Genomic DNA, 12,579 nt, shown 5'->3' with positions numbered 1-12,579 from the left:
GACATACTGCTTAGGCCACCCAAATAAAGGCTGTACATTTAAGGTTCTCATTTAACATCAGGAATATTCAGTGTCATTTCCAGACAGACTCTACAAAATAACCAAGACTGTAAAAGAATTAATCGTACAGTTATGGCCTATCTCAACAAACAATAGATTTAATAGTGATCTGTTTAGTCCATCTGTGTGTAAACATGTCTTCTTGGAACGTGCCTACATCCACTGGATTCTCAGCCAAAGAAGCACCAAGTACCAACCCTGAAATAAACAGGAATCGCAGGGACCATTTTAATGCCTACAAATCTAACTGGGATTTTGAAAGGGGTGTTTTCTGTGCGGGTTGTATGCTTGTTTGGATCTAGCATCAAACCAATCTTCCCTTTTTGGGAACGAAGCCTAATTAAATCATTCTTGTTTTTGATTCAAATGGTTTGGATCAAATACAGGCCCACTAGCAACTAAAATTGTAGGGCAGTCCCTCCGAATCCTTAAATTGAGAATGCTAGCAAGGGCAAAAGGATTCCAAACCCCATTTCATTAAAAGTTATTTTTCAAGCTAGAGAGTATATTTCTGTAGAACATTACATAAAGTCTCAGCTAAAATAAAGCCCCGCGAAAGACATCATTTTGCTACTTACGCACTTCAAGCATGCCAGAATAAATAAGTAACTTTTAAGACTAAACACATGTCATTCTGTTAAGAATTAAGTTTAACATTTAAGCTAGAAGTTACAGTGAATATCCTGTAACAGGTTATTGCTATTCTACAATTATTAAATAATCTATTTAACAGCAGACATGTAGCACTATAAAATTAAAAAGAAAGTCAAGGGCAGTTGCCACCTTTCAAATATGAAAGGCCACCTACCATCGGAGCCAACTGGCAACTGTGCAACTGCTGCCTGCCATTTGGGACAAGATTGTAACAACATTATTTGGGAAGCCAGACACTGGTCATATGAGCAAGTCTCTGGATGTACAGTTGTCACTGGAAAAGCACTGCAAAAGCACTGCAAACAAGCTCTCGCAGACTCTTCTGTAGTTTGAAGTACATTATCTTCTTTTAGCACGGTGAAAAGTTCAGTATTAGAAATTAACTGATGGCTAACTAGGAAAAAAAAACCCTCAAGGGATATTAACTGCAAAAAAATACAAGGTCTTGACTTCTGGTTCAAGAAGATCCTAAAGCACAGATCATGAAAAGGGTTTCAGCATCATAACGCTCTTGCCTTACTCTAAGCAGTTTGACTGGTGGGACACCAGGCTCAGGAGTCCGTCCATCTGAGCCAATTCAGCTGTTAGCTTCTCAGTCAGCAAGTACAAAGTAGATGTGAGGGTGCCAATACAGATTGTATAGATCTTAAACAGAATTGTGTAAGATCACGACTGGTTCAAATTACTTTAAAAGGTTGTGGGGGTGTTTCATTTTTTGTGGGGGTGTTTTTTTTTTTAAGAGGAGCTAGTTATGTTAAACGCAAAACATGTCTTCCTTCAGAAAAAATACACATGTATTTATGAATCTAGATCATTTAAAGGCATTTTAGTAACATAACACAACACTAAAATGTAAACCTGTTACAGATTTAGAGTCTGAATTAGGTTGTTCTGCAACTTACGAAAACATTAACACACAATCTACCTTGTCATCAAAACGAGTGTGGAAAAGCTGTATTTTAGGGATTAGCAATAAGTAAGAACCTACCTAAGGAAACAAAAATAGACATAAGTCAAGATTAAAACCGATTATTGAAACTTAGGTTTTTCTGGTTGACAACTTAAAGCATGATTAGAAACAAGCGATTATGATCAACTCACCCTTAAGTATGTTTGGTTCAGGAACAGTTGGGCTCACTCACAAAGCGCTGTAACAGAAGCGGACTGTACTTCTTCAGGGCACAGACGCAGTTGTAGCAGCGCTCTATAAGCCTTTGTCGTGGACAGTGAGTCATTACGGTTGACTCAGCTTTCACTTTTAGGAACTACACTGAAGAGTCCCTGAAGACAGAGGGAAAAGAAAGAACAATTCACTTGGAAACTGCTTCTAAAGTAGACGTATGGCACCTCCTCCCTACACCCTCCATGACATCAAGCCATGCTGTTATTTTCAGTTACGTTCAACCTTTACACGGGGAGTTCTCTCAAGGCTTCCAAAATCAGCTCACCACCTACTAGCTTTAGGACTAGACACAGCTACAGAAAACCCAATCTGTTTTTACAGCCTTGGTATTCCAGACACCATAGCACCAAGTGCAGAGCAGCGACCGACTCCTCCCCTCAAATTACTGCTTACAGAAGAAGAAGGGAAGCAATAATATCTGCTCCAGATCACCCCCAAGTAGAGTAGGGACAGCAGAAAGTAAAAGCAAGTACACTAATAAAAGCTGATTAGATAAAGGGAAAAGAGAAATGACGGGATAAACTCCCCTTATTCATAAAGGGCCAAGTTTGACAGCATTCACTTGGCTGTTGCTTACCATCACATACAAGGAGTTCATTGTCAAGCCTCAAACAAATTGAAAGGCTAAATAATTAGCAACATAAGGTAGAAGAGACTGCTACAGATCCACCTTGCAAACCAGCTTGTCTGGACGGAGTACAAATGCACGAAGAGAGAGGTTCTGAAGCGCAAAGGAAAAGCTTTTTAAGAAAAATCTTTTAGAACAGTGATGTATTAGATTGCATTTGAGCTGGCATATTTTTTAAGGACAGCTTTACAACATTACAATGAACTGCGACTTTAGCATTAGGCTGCTGGTGGCCATCGCAACTCCCTCACTCTCGCTGCTGAAGTAAAGAGGACAGAGACATCAGACTTCAGTTCAGGTCAGCTGCAGAATGAAAAAGGGAAATACAGCAGAGAAGGGAGATGTAAGTGATGAGAGTGATCAATTCTGATTCTGTCCAAACTCAGAGACCTCAGTGACACAAGCAACATGCAAAACCAAAAGCATTTTGCACATCATGGAAGATGAAATATATTATTGCTTCAATAAGAGGTAACAATCTCTGCATACAGAGATGGAAAGAAATTTTAAAATCTGACTTCAAGCCTAGTTTTTGCAAATCCCTGCTCTCAACAAAGCCTGGATGCAAAAATAAGTGTTTTGGAATTAATAAAATAATATAACAGTCTACTTGCAAATATTGTGGGAGTAAAAGAGAAAGGGGCTTTTTAAAGACTTTGTCTAGAAGGAAAGAAAAAAAAAAAAAACATCGAGGAGCAAACCAAGAATATCATAACAGCAGTATCGAGACAGGCCAAGATAAGCCTCCTGTCCTACCTGGCAGCAGATACTTAAAGCCGGGCATAACAGCCAGCATGTGATATAGGCTCTTTCCTAGTGCGCTCGCCCGAGAGTCAATAGCTCCGTCTCCTGAGACAAAGGCCACATGTCTGTTTTGCTGTTAAAACACAGCTAAGGAAGATAACTAATCTTTCGTAATCCATTTAAATGCTTTTTCAGTAGTTACACAGCTAAGATTCTCTGCAACTCCTTTTAAAATTTAGCAGTCTTCCATTACAATGCCATGACACCAATTGTTAACAAAAGCATACTAGTTTTCTTAAAAATTATGCCATTGGAGAATTTAGTGTGCTTTGACTTTTACCCTTCATGTTTTATTATTACACCAAAACACTCTTAACCCAAATCTGCTAGGAGCTAATGGCTAAGATATTCCTGTGCTGGTGCTTAGCTGTAAGAACAAGTTTCTCTGGAAGGCCACTGGAACAGAAACCTATCGCCTCCTGTCAGGGCTACGACGACATCGTGCAAACACCATTTTCTTAAACAATTAGTGCAAGTCAAAGTAGAACTGAAAGTCTTCAGATGAAGCAACCGAGCGTGAGAACACCAGCAAAAGCTGAGCTACAAGATGGAAAGAAAACAGGTCCTCCATATTAAAAGCTGCAAAGCTTTTAATAATGCCTGCAAAGATGCGGAGGCTCCATCAAGTAATGTTACTGCTTTTCCCCACCATTAATTCGATTGTGTGTCATTCAAATACACTGCAATGCTAGAAAGCCCCATCCCATCAGTTTTGCATTTGTCCAAGGAATATTCTTTGGCAAATTCAGAAAGTGATAACGAGACTATGAAAGCGGTTCACAAAAGCAGCTGGATTTATAAAAGCGGTAACACTTTTAATTTACTTTAAAATTGTATTTTAATAAAAGCTTGACACCACGTTTGTAAGTACAAGAAATGGTAAAGGCAGCAGGTAGTACCTGCTTTTCAACAGGCAGGATCGTCCATTCACTCTGAGTTCTGACCATCAGATGTTACTTTGGGATGCAGGACTACGAAGTTGCCAAACACATAGAATAAAAACTTACATTTTGACCATCAGAAGTACCTGGTACTGATACCTCTCTCTTGGAAACAGATACTGCGGAAACAGCAGAGAAGGCCAGTGCCCGACACCTCCTCCTTTACACCAGAGAGCACCTCCGGGACACCCACCGAACGGCCCCTAAACAAAGCACCAGGCTCAGGCGCCTTTTAGAATGGACATCTCCCCTGCAGAGGGGAAAAGCAGCCGCTGAGGCACGGCCGGAGCCCTGCCAGCAGCAGCCTCCCGTGCCCCCGCACACCTCCATCGGGACCATCCCCACCACAGCAAAGCAGCTGCTCTCCTGGCAGGCTCGAGCACGTGCATGGATGCACGAAGGAGTTGCAAGGTGCACAGACTGACCAACCTGCCACGGCTGGAAGTCCAAGTGGGAAAGGCGAAATCATCATCCATTGAAATGGATGCTATTTGAGTGGCTTTGCACCTGCCTGGCAGCGCGGATGCCCAGCCTACCCTAGAGAGGCCTCCGCTCGATCATCCGACGGAGCACGCCAATGGAGAAGTCAGCTCCAAGTGGCATTAGGCTCATTTTCCCTGCAATAAGCAGCCCAAGAGTCGGTGATTCATCCCCTCAAATATTCGGTTACAGCCAACCATAATACTGCCTCATGATGGAAAATGCCTCTCCTTCCCATGAAATGGAGCGCATTGCCAAGCAAACAAAAAAAACCTCATGCACATAAATGAGTAGAGCGCGTTACAGCTATTCTTCCAGCTTCTGCCACTGTTACAAGAGTAAGACCAGCGATTTCTCCTCTCAAGAGCAGAGGAACACAGGAGCTCAGTCAGCACACCACACAGTAAAGGTGACAGCTTTTCAAATGCAAAAATGAGAGTTTTGGGCAGCAGTTTCCTATTAAGGAGACAAAATAATTAGAAATATTTCCTCAGCATTTCTCTCCCAAAGAAATGATGCTCCTAAGAAGGAAGAGATGGAAATATCTGTGATACCAGTTGGATGAAAAGTTCAAACTACCACGAGAAGGAAACGCAGCTGTGAATCACTGCAAGATAATCAACTTCAATACAGGAATCAGAGGGGGAAGAGGCCTGTTTGCAACTACAAGCTTTTATAACATGGAGATGATAACAGCTTTGAAATGATTGGGGTAGGCGATGAAAACTAAGAATTTCCAGTAAACTAAATACAATTATAACGTGAAATTGAGACCTTCTCAGGACATTGCATCGACATCTGAGGTCAACCTCTCAACTGGAAGACTTGTGCAACTAAAGAGAAAGAGCTACTTGGCGTCCAGTGTGGCTACCATGCAACGTATGCAGTAAGTGGACTGCGGGCTTCAGGAGGAGCGAGTAAATGCCGTGCTGGGTCTTTTGCATGCAGCAACCAAACATCGTACTGCGTAATCTGAAGCAAACCCCTAATCCAATTCTGTTTTCTTTAAAAATATCCCGGAGGGTTAAGACTAGTGTCAAAACTCAAGGGGAAACAGCGTTTACTGGCACGCAGTGTGTCACCATCCACAGGACAAAGCCATTGCCACAGTCATTTGCTTTCTTGTTGTAGTAAGAACAACATAAACCAAAAGCAGGCTGACCTTGAGCGTACCTGTTTCACAGGAAGGGAAAGAGACTGATCACCTCTCAAAAACTTTCTAGCTTCTGCCCAAGTGCTTGTCAGTGGAAAGCCCCGGGGTTGTGCAGGGCTTGCATAAAAAAATAGGGCTTTAACCCTGCACTCTTCTCTAGGTAATTCTAGCTTTATCAGAAACACGGAGTAGTTGAAGGATCTGATCTCTTGTTCAACTTGATGTGATAATAGTCAAAGGAGAAAGAAGCAGTTACTAACTACCACCACAGTAGTTTCCTTTTCTGTAGGCTCAGTATAAAAGTCAGATTTTATAGCCACTTGTACGTTGGATTACTTTGCCTTTTTACTTCCCTTAAATCTGTTTTTAAGCTGGTACAGGAACGCTAAAATTGCAACATGGATTTAAAGTGAACTTCACTTTCTCACTTAAACTAGTGTTTAGTTTAAGAGAGATTCCTGCCCTGCCCAGGTTTTCGTTTACCTCTGGATAAGGAGACCACTGCCCAGGGCTCCTCAAGCATCAGAGACTGTTCTTCTACAGCTGTTTCTGAAAGAGAGACTGAAGCATTTACCACCTCCTAGCTTCCTCCATCTCAGAGGTCATAATTACTTATCTCACCATCATTTAGATGGAACTGTCCTTTGTACCACGGCCTTCAGAAAAATCTGAGCTTCGCTTTAATGCTTTGAATGTCTAAACCACCCATTCAACGCCAGCATCAGTCATGCAGAACATGACTTCCTGGTTCCCTTCTCCCCAGACTGCAGACGGGTCATTACACTTCTTTTCAGAGACAAAGCTATGCTTTGAGGCAGATGAATGCACATCTGAGATAATGATCTTTTTTAAAAGATAGTGGTACCTGACAGCTCCGGGGAAGTTGAACAAGACTTGCCTCCAGCAAGCTGACGTGGCAGAGCTGTACAAGCCCAAGAAGCAGAGTATAATGCAGTGCTTCAGAAGTGGCAGGAAGATAAGGCTAACGCCCTGCAGATGGCAGGGAACACTAATCCTGCAGACTGAAGGGATACAAACACACAAAATAAAATTGATTAGCTATACCATATTAAGTTTTGGCACAGACATTCATTTGGAGGCTTATAAATCAATCCTTCAATTAATTCAAGTTAATCTTCCTTGCTGCCCTGAAAGTTACAGACATTATCAACAATAAGCAAATTTGCTAAATTTTGACAAAAACGTTCATGATATCAGGATTCAAAATTTAAAAGAGACCAAGAAATTCCAGAACAGACAGTGTTGGAAGGAAAGCATGGATTCTTTGGGTACCAAGCAGAGGTGCAGAATTGCAAAGAAACAACACAAAAAACCCAATGCTTTTTTTTTTTTAAAGCTTTTTCTAGTAAATTTAATAATAGTCCATTTCAGAAAGGGTAAGGCTTTACCTATATTACTATCCAGAAACCAATGAAAGAGTTCTCTTAAATTACGAGGAGATCAACTCATTGTAGTAAACTGCAAGAAGACATAGTTTAGAGCACCTCCTACATTAACAAAAGATAAACTACAAAAGCATTTTGAGGGACAAATCAAGAGACCGAGCAGCTCAGTCACATAGCGCAGTCCTGCCATGGGAACTACATCTAGGGAGGCACCTGAGTAATCACACCATGGGCTATGGAGAGGGGCAGATTCTTGTCAGCAAACCACTGCCTTTGTGTAACAGAGCTGAAATGGTGAAATCCCAGAGTTGTGCTGTTTCTTGTCTGTAAACTAATCCTAGTGCTTTTGTATCTCCTAAGTCAGAGCTGGGGCTCGTTTTCAAAGGAAGGTTAGGTACAGAATGACTCTGTAGAACGCAGAACAGTCTCCTGCTGTAGACCACAGAAATGAGCCCAGCTAGACGGCATGACTAAGCTATTATGAATGCATAAAATACACTGAAAACAGTTTTGGATGTGTGAAAGATTTTGATAACATTGCTGAAAAATGCAGTGATGCTTCAGTTGTCAGACAGCCGACAACGCAAGCTTCTAACTGCCTCAGAGAGCAGAACACAGAGCAGACAATGTCTAGACCCTCCTATTCGCAGCCTCACCAAATTTGTCACTTTATGACACTGGTTATCATCTCAAACACGAAAAACCTAACAGCGCAGCAGGAAACAGGCTGAAGAAAGTTCCACGTCTTGTTAATTCAAGCGGCATCGGAGGATGGTCTGATCTTTCGGTGCCTGTAGCTGAGAGCCAGTTTTGTGACCCTCCTTGCCAACCATGGAAAGCCAGCAGCTCTTCCTTTGCTAGCCTAAGTTTGGGACTGCGCCGTCAGAGCAGGAGACGTCCTTTTCTTTCCTCCCGTAAGTGGATACAGCGACAGCTGCTCAAAAGACTCTCAGAGTCAAATATAACATGTAGGTCACTAGGTTAGCAAACCTGCCTTAGAGGAACTCACGGGAAGCATGATCCCTGATCTGGCACTTCCAGAACCGAAGTCTGGAGAATTTGATGCGCAGCACTGGGCAGGTCACTGGAACCCCTTATCTCACCTATTAAAAAGAAAAAACCCACACAAGAACCCAGCTTTGTTTCTCCCCATTTGCCTCTTCAGGTTCTGCCTTGAGGACCTCTTCTCTCTGCCCTGCTACAGGTCTATCAGGAAAACACGCTGCAGGAGAGATCCTGATGTTGAGTAGGTGACCAGGTTTAACACAAGTGCTTCTGTCAGCAGCAGAGCCAGTGAATCCAGGTCTCACAGGTATCCTGCTCCTACCACTGAGCTGTGGGTTTGGTTGTTTTTTTTAGTGTTTTAAGGCCTCCACCTGTATGAAGAAACTCAGAGGAAGTTGGTCAATAGGCTTTGGAGCTCCCGTGGCCGAGAAGAGGAAGGGGGCTGACTGCACGAGAGGCAACTTGGACAAGCACATGTGGGTTAGGAAGGGGGACGAAGATGAGCACGTATATGTTTCACAAGGCAGTTTAAAAAGTCTTTAAAACGAGAGTGTGTACCCATTTTAGTTTGTTATGGCTGCGTAGCAAAAAAGGCAGAAAGCTCAAAAACAATTTAAGAAATTTTCAAAAGCAGTAACGATATCAGAACAAAGTCACAGTCATCTGGGGCTTCTCCTAAATAACTTTGTGAGGAATTTCAGAAGAAGCAAGATTAAACTGTTTTGATAGTTATATTTAGATACTACTTCACTAAATGTTCCAGAGGGGCAAAGCTCTAAAGACAGAACAACTCACCCACTGTTCAATTTTTTATTTTTATTTTTTAATCTTTCACTCCAGGACTGATACATTGACCAGAGTTTGAGTGCAAACACACACATGATTCTTCATGTGCTATTAGGTGAACGTTTTTAAAAGCAGAGAAGAATTCGAAGCTTTCTCCATGCCACCAGACAGCCTTGCTTTTAGGAAAAAAAAAAAAAAAAAAAGAGCAGCATCAGCATATCTGCTGGATTTCCAGCGTTTTTGCGAGATCACTTTCTAGCACGTCCCACTGTCTACAGGAAGGTATAAGATACACATGAACGGCACAGCCTTCTGACATGTAGTTCACTGACTGTCCTCCACCCTATGATTCAAGCTATATTAATATCAGTTTGTGCACATGCACCAAAGCGAGCAATCCAAAAAGCCACACCAATATTTCAAATCAAGATGTCCTCAACTCTGGTCCTTCTCCTCATGTCCAGCAAAACACTCAGATATTCAGAAACTTAAAGAAAAGTGAAGCGCTTCCTGTAGCAAAAAAAGCCTTAGAAAGGGAGAAAAATAACTACAGTTTCAAGTGTTTTGCATGCTTAGAAACCACCACTTCTCCAAGTGGAGAGATGTATCAGGAAAAGGATGGATTTCTTGTCACTGATCATGGCAACTCGCTGAACCCTCATTAATAAATATACATTAATAAATGACGATCAGTACCTTGGCCCAGACTTTGAGCCAGCACGTATCCCTACTGAATGGGCAAAACCTACCAAATACAGAAAGTTCCCAAGGCAGAGTAGAGTAAACGTCTAAAGCACAAGCTTGGCCACAACAGTGGTAGATCAAGGTACCAGATCATTACAAGCACAGCTGAAGACAGATCATGATGCATTGGTCAGTCACACAACCTCATGAGTCATGCATGAACATTTGATTTATATTAGACCTCGGCGACATAATGAAGAACAGAAAAGGAAATAAAGATCATGCTGGCAGAGCCACTGCCATACCATGCCAACTTTACAGTCACCACATACAAACCAGGAAGGGAAAACAAAATATATTGTCAGGACACAAGGAAACACAAAGGACAAAATGACACGACACAACTCTAATGAGATTCTTGAAAGACAATGAATCCCCACACAGTGCCTCTGACTGCACTACTTTAAAGCAAGGAATAAATTCAAAGTCTACTGAACAATCATAAGCTCAGGAGAGGGAAAAAAAAACCCAAACCAAACAGTTTAGAATGCTGAACACAACGAACTGACAATGGAGCAGAACAGGACAAACTCCATCACGTTAGTTTGCCTTCAATTTACTACAAGGTGATCGCATTTTAACTTGCTGCCTCTGTGTTGAGAGGGAAACCTAACAGTGCACATGACGAGCTCTGCTCCATTTTGTGAGGATACCACCACATTATCTAAGTGACTTAGAGACCAATAGGAGACATTGCAAAAAACAATACATTGTCAGCTAGGAGAGATATAGATATGAAAGGAAATTTGAACAAAAAAGCCTAAAGAGTAACAGGCCAGTAAGCGTTCCATGACAAATTGCCACCTTTATCACTAACTTACAGCTTAGGCTATGAAATATCTCCCTTTTATTCCTGAACTTTAACAAACAAGCAAAAAAAACTGGAGGGGAAATGGACTTTGAAATCACCTGATAGACAGAGCATGAGAGATGTCCTGCTTTATAGGAGGGAACCAAAATATTGTAAGTAATCTACTTCAGCCCACCCATGAGGCTCACAGCAAATGAATCATGCTGAGAGCCAAGACCTCCAATGCGAAAATACTGAAAACGTACCAAGGAAGAGCGCTGAGAAGTTGTGCAGAAAACCTTCACGTCCCTTCTAAGAGAAAAAAATGAGCATTAAAAAAAAGCACAGAACAAGGTAACAGTGAGATTAAGAGAGACACTGAGTGATCACTGAATTACAAGGCCAGAGAGTAGGATAGCAGAGTGGCTAATGTGAGGTGTTGCAGTTGAACTCCATGTATAGGAAGCTGAAGGTAAACAAAAAGGAAGATTAAAGACTTCAAGGAAACCAATAACCCCCCTACCCCGGAAGCACACACCAATATCACAGCTGCAGATAAGGGAGGCACGTGGACTAGCTGAATTAGATGTATCAGCAATCTAACAACAGGTAAATAGCCGAGACTAAGCTAACAAACAATCAGCAAAAGCAAGAGCAACGATGAGAGTTGTGTACTACGTAAAACACTGTATTAAAATATCCTGGAGGAGCTTCCTACACAAGCGATGGACAGCGGATGCTGAAAACTTTTAGCGTTAGCAGGAACCTCAGGGAGTGTTACAATTGTGCTTCACGCATCTGAAAAAGAGCGCACCAGGAGAAATACAGAGTCTATTCAACCAGGCTTATAAATGAGAACAAATAGCAGAGATTGGGGCACAAAGCAGTAACAGTAACGTCCTAAAGGAAGGGTGCCAGCAAGAGAAAGGACCTCTTTTGCTGAGTGGGCTTCGCAGAGGAGAGCAAAGACATACGCTAAAGCACTTGCAGAAGTACGGACCAGATTTAGATCAGAGTAAAGAACAGATCAATTCTTTGCATTTGGATAAATGCAAAAGAAAAACAATCCACCACATTTAACAGCATCCTAGACTCTTACAATGATATGCCAAGTTTTGAGAATGCACCGTCCTCCAGAAATCCACAGCCAAAACAGGAGTCCAAGAAGAGACGAGATGTGAGGGAATATTTCAGATGGCTCGTAGGTGATGAGAACTCTTAAGAGATTTGTCTAGTTTTGCAAGGACATCGCAAAGGTTTAAATACCGAGAAGTAAACAGGGGAAGAGTCACAGTACACAAACGTATGTAGGTCTCTACATGACAATAACCTCATAGAACTGATGGATGTACGGAAAATGATGAGTAAAGCAGAAGAACTGAACTGAGGACCAGCATGAGGGAAAAAAAAAACAACCACCAAACCAAATAAATGCATTCAGTGCAAGACAAAGGACAGAAAAATTAAAAACCTGAGGCAAAACTAGTGCTAAGTGGAAAAAAAATCTCTTGCTTATGTTGAAGAAAACAAATACTGACACAGACATAAAAGGAAAAAAACCCACCAAACACATCAGCATTCAGAAAACAATGCAGTATCTAGAAGGCTGAATAAATTTAGAAGAGAAAAGGCAGCTCTTATGTCCGTACTTCCCCACGGACCAAAGTTCCACTGCGTGAGAAACACTGATAAACGCAGGGTGAGCACCAAAATGAACTCTGGGCTCAGGGTGGATACCAAGAGATTCAGGCAAAGATTTTGTAATAACAAAACCGAAAATGAAAACCAAGATGACTACGGTTATTTTCAGGACCTACGTTAAGACTCTACCCAGAAGGGACACTGTATGCTGTACAACAGAAGATAAGAAAAATAAAAAAAGGGGAAAAATGAAGACACAGAAGATAGAAACAGCAATCAGCAGGACAGAATGACAGGATTTAAA

This window comes from Gavia stellata, chromosome 15 (genome assembly GCF_030936135.1).
Source record: "Gavia stellata isolate bGavSte3 chromosome 15, bGavSte3.hap2, whole genome shotgun sequence".
Taxonomy (NCBI): Eukaryota; Metazoa; Chordata; class Aves; order Gaviiformes; family Gaviidae; genus Gavia; species Gavia stellata.
This window is presented reverse-complemented; position numbering follows the sequence as displayed.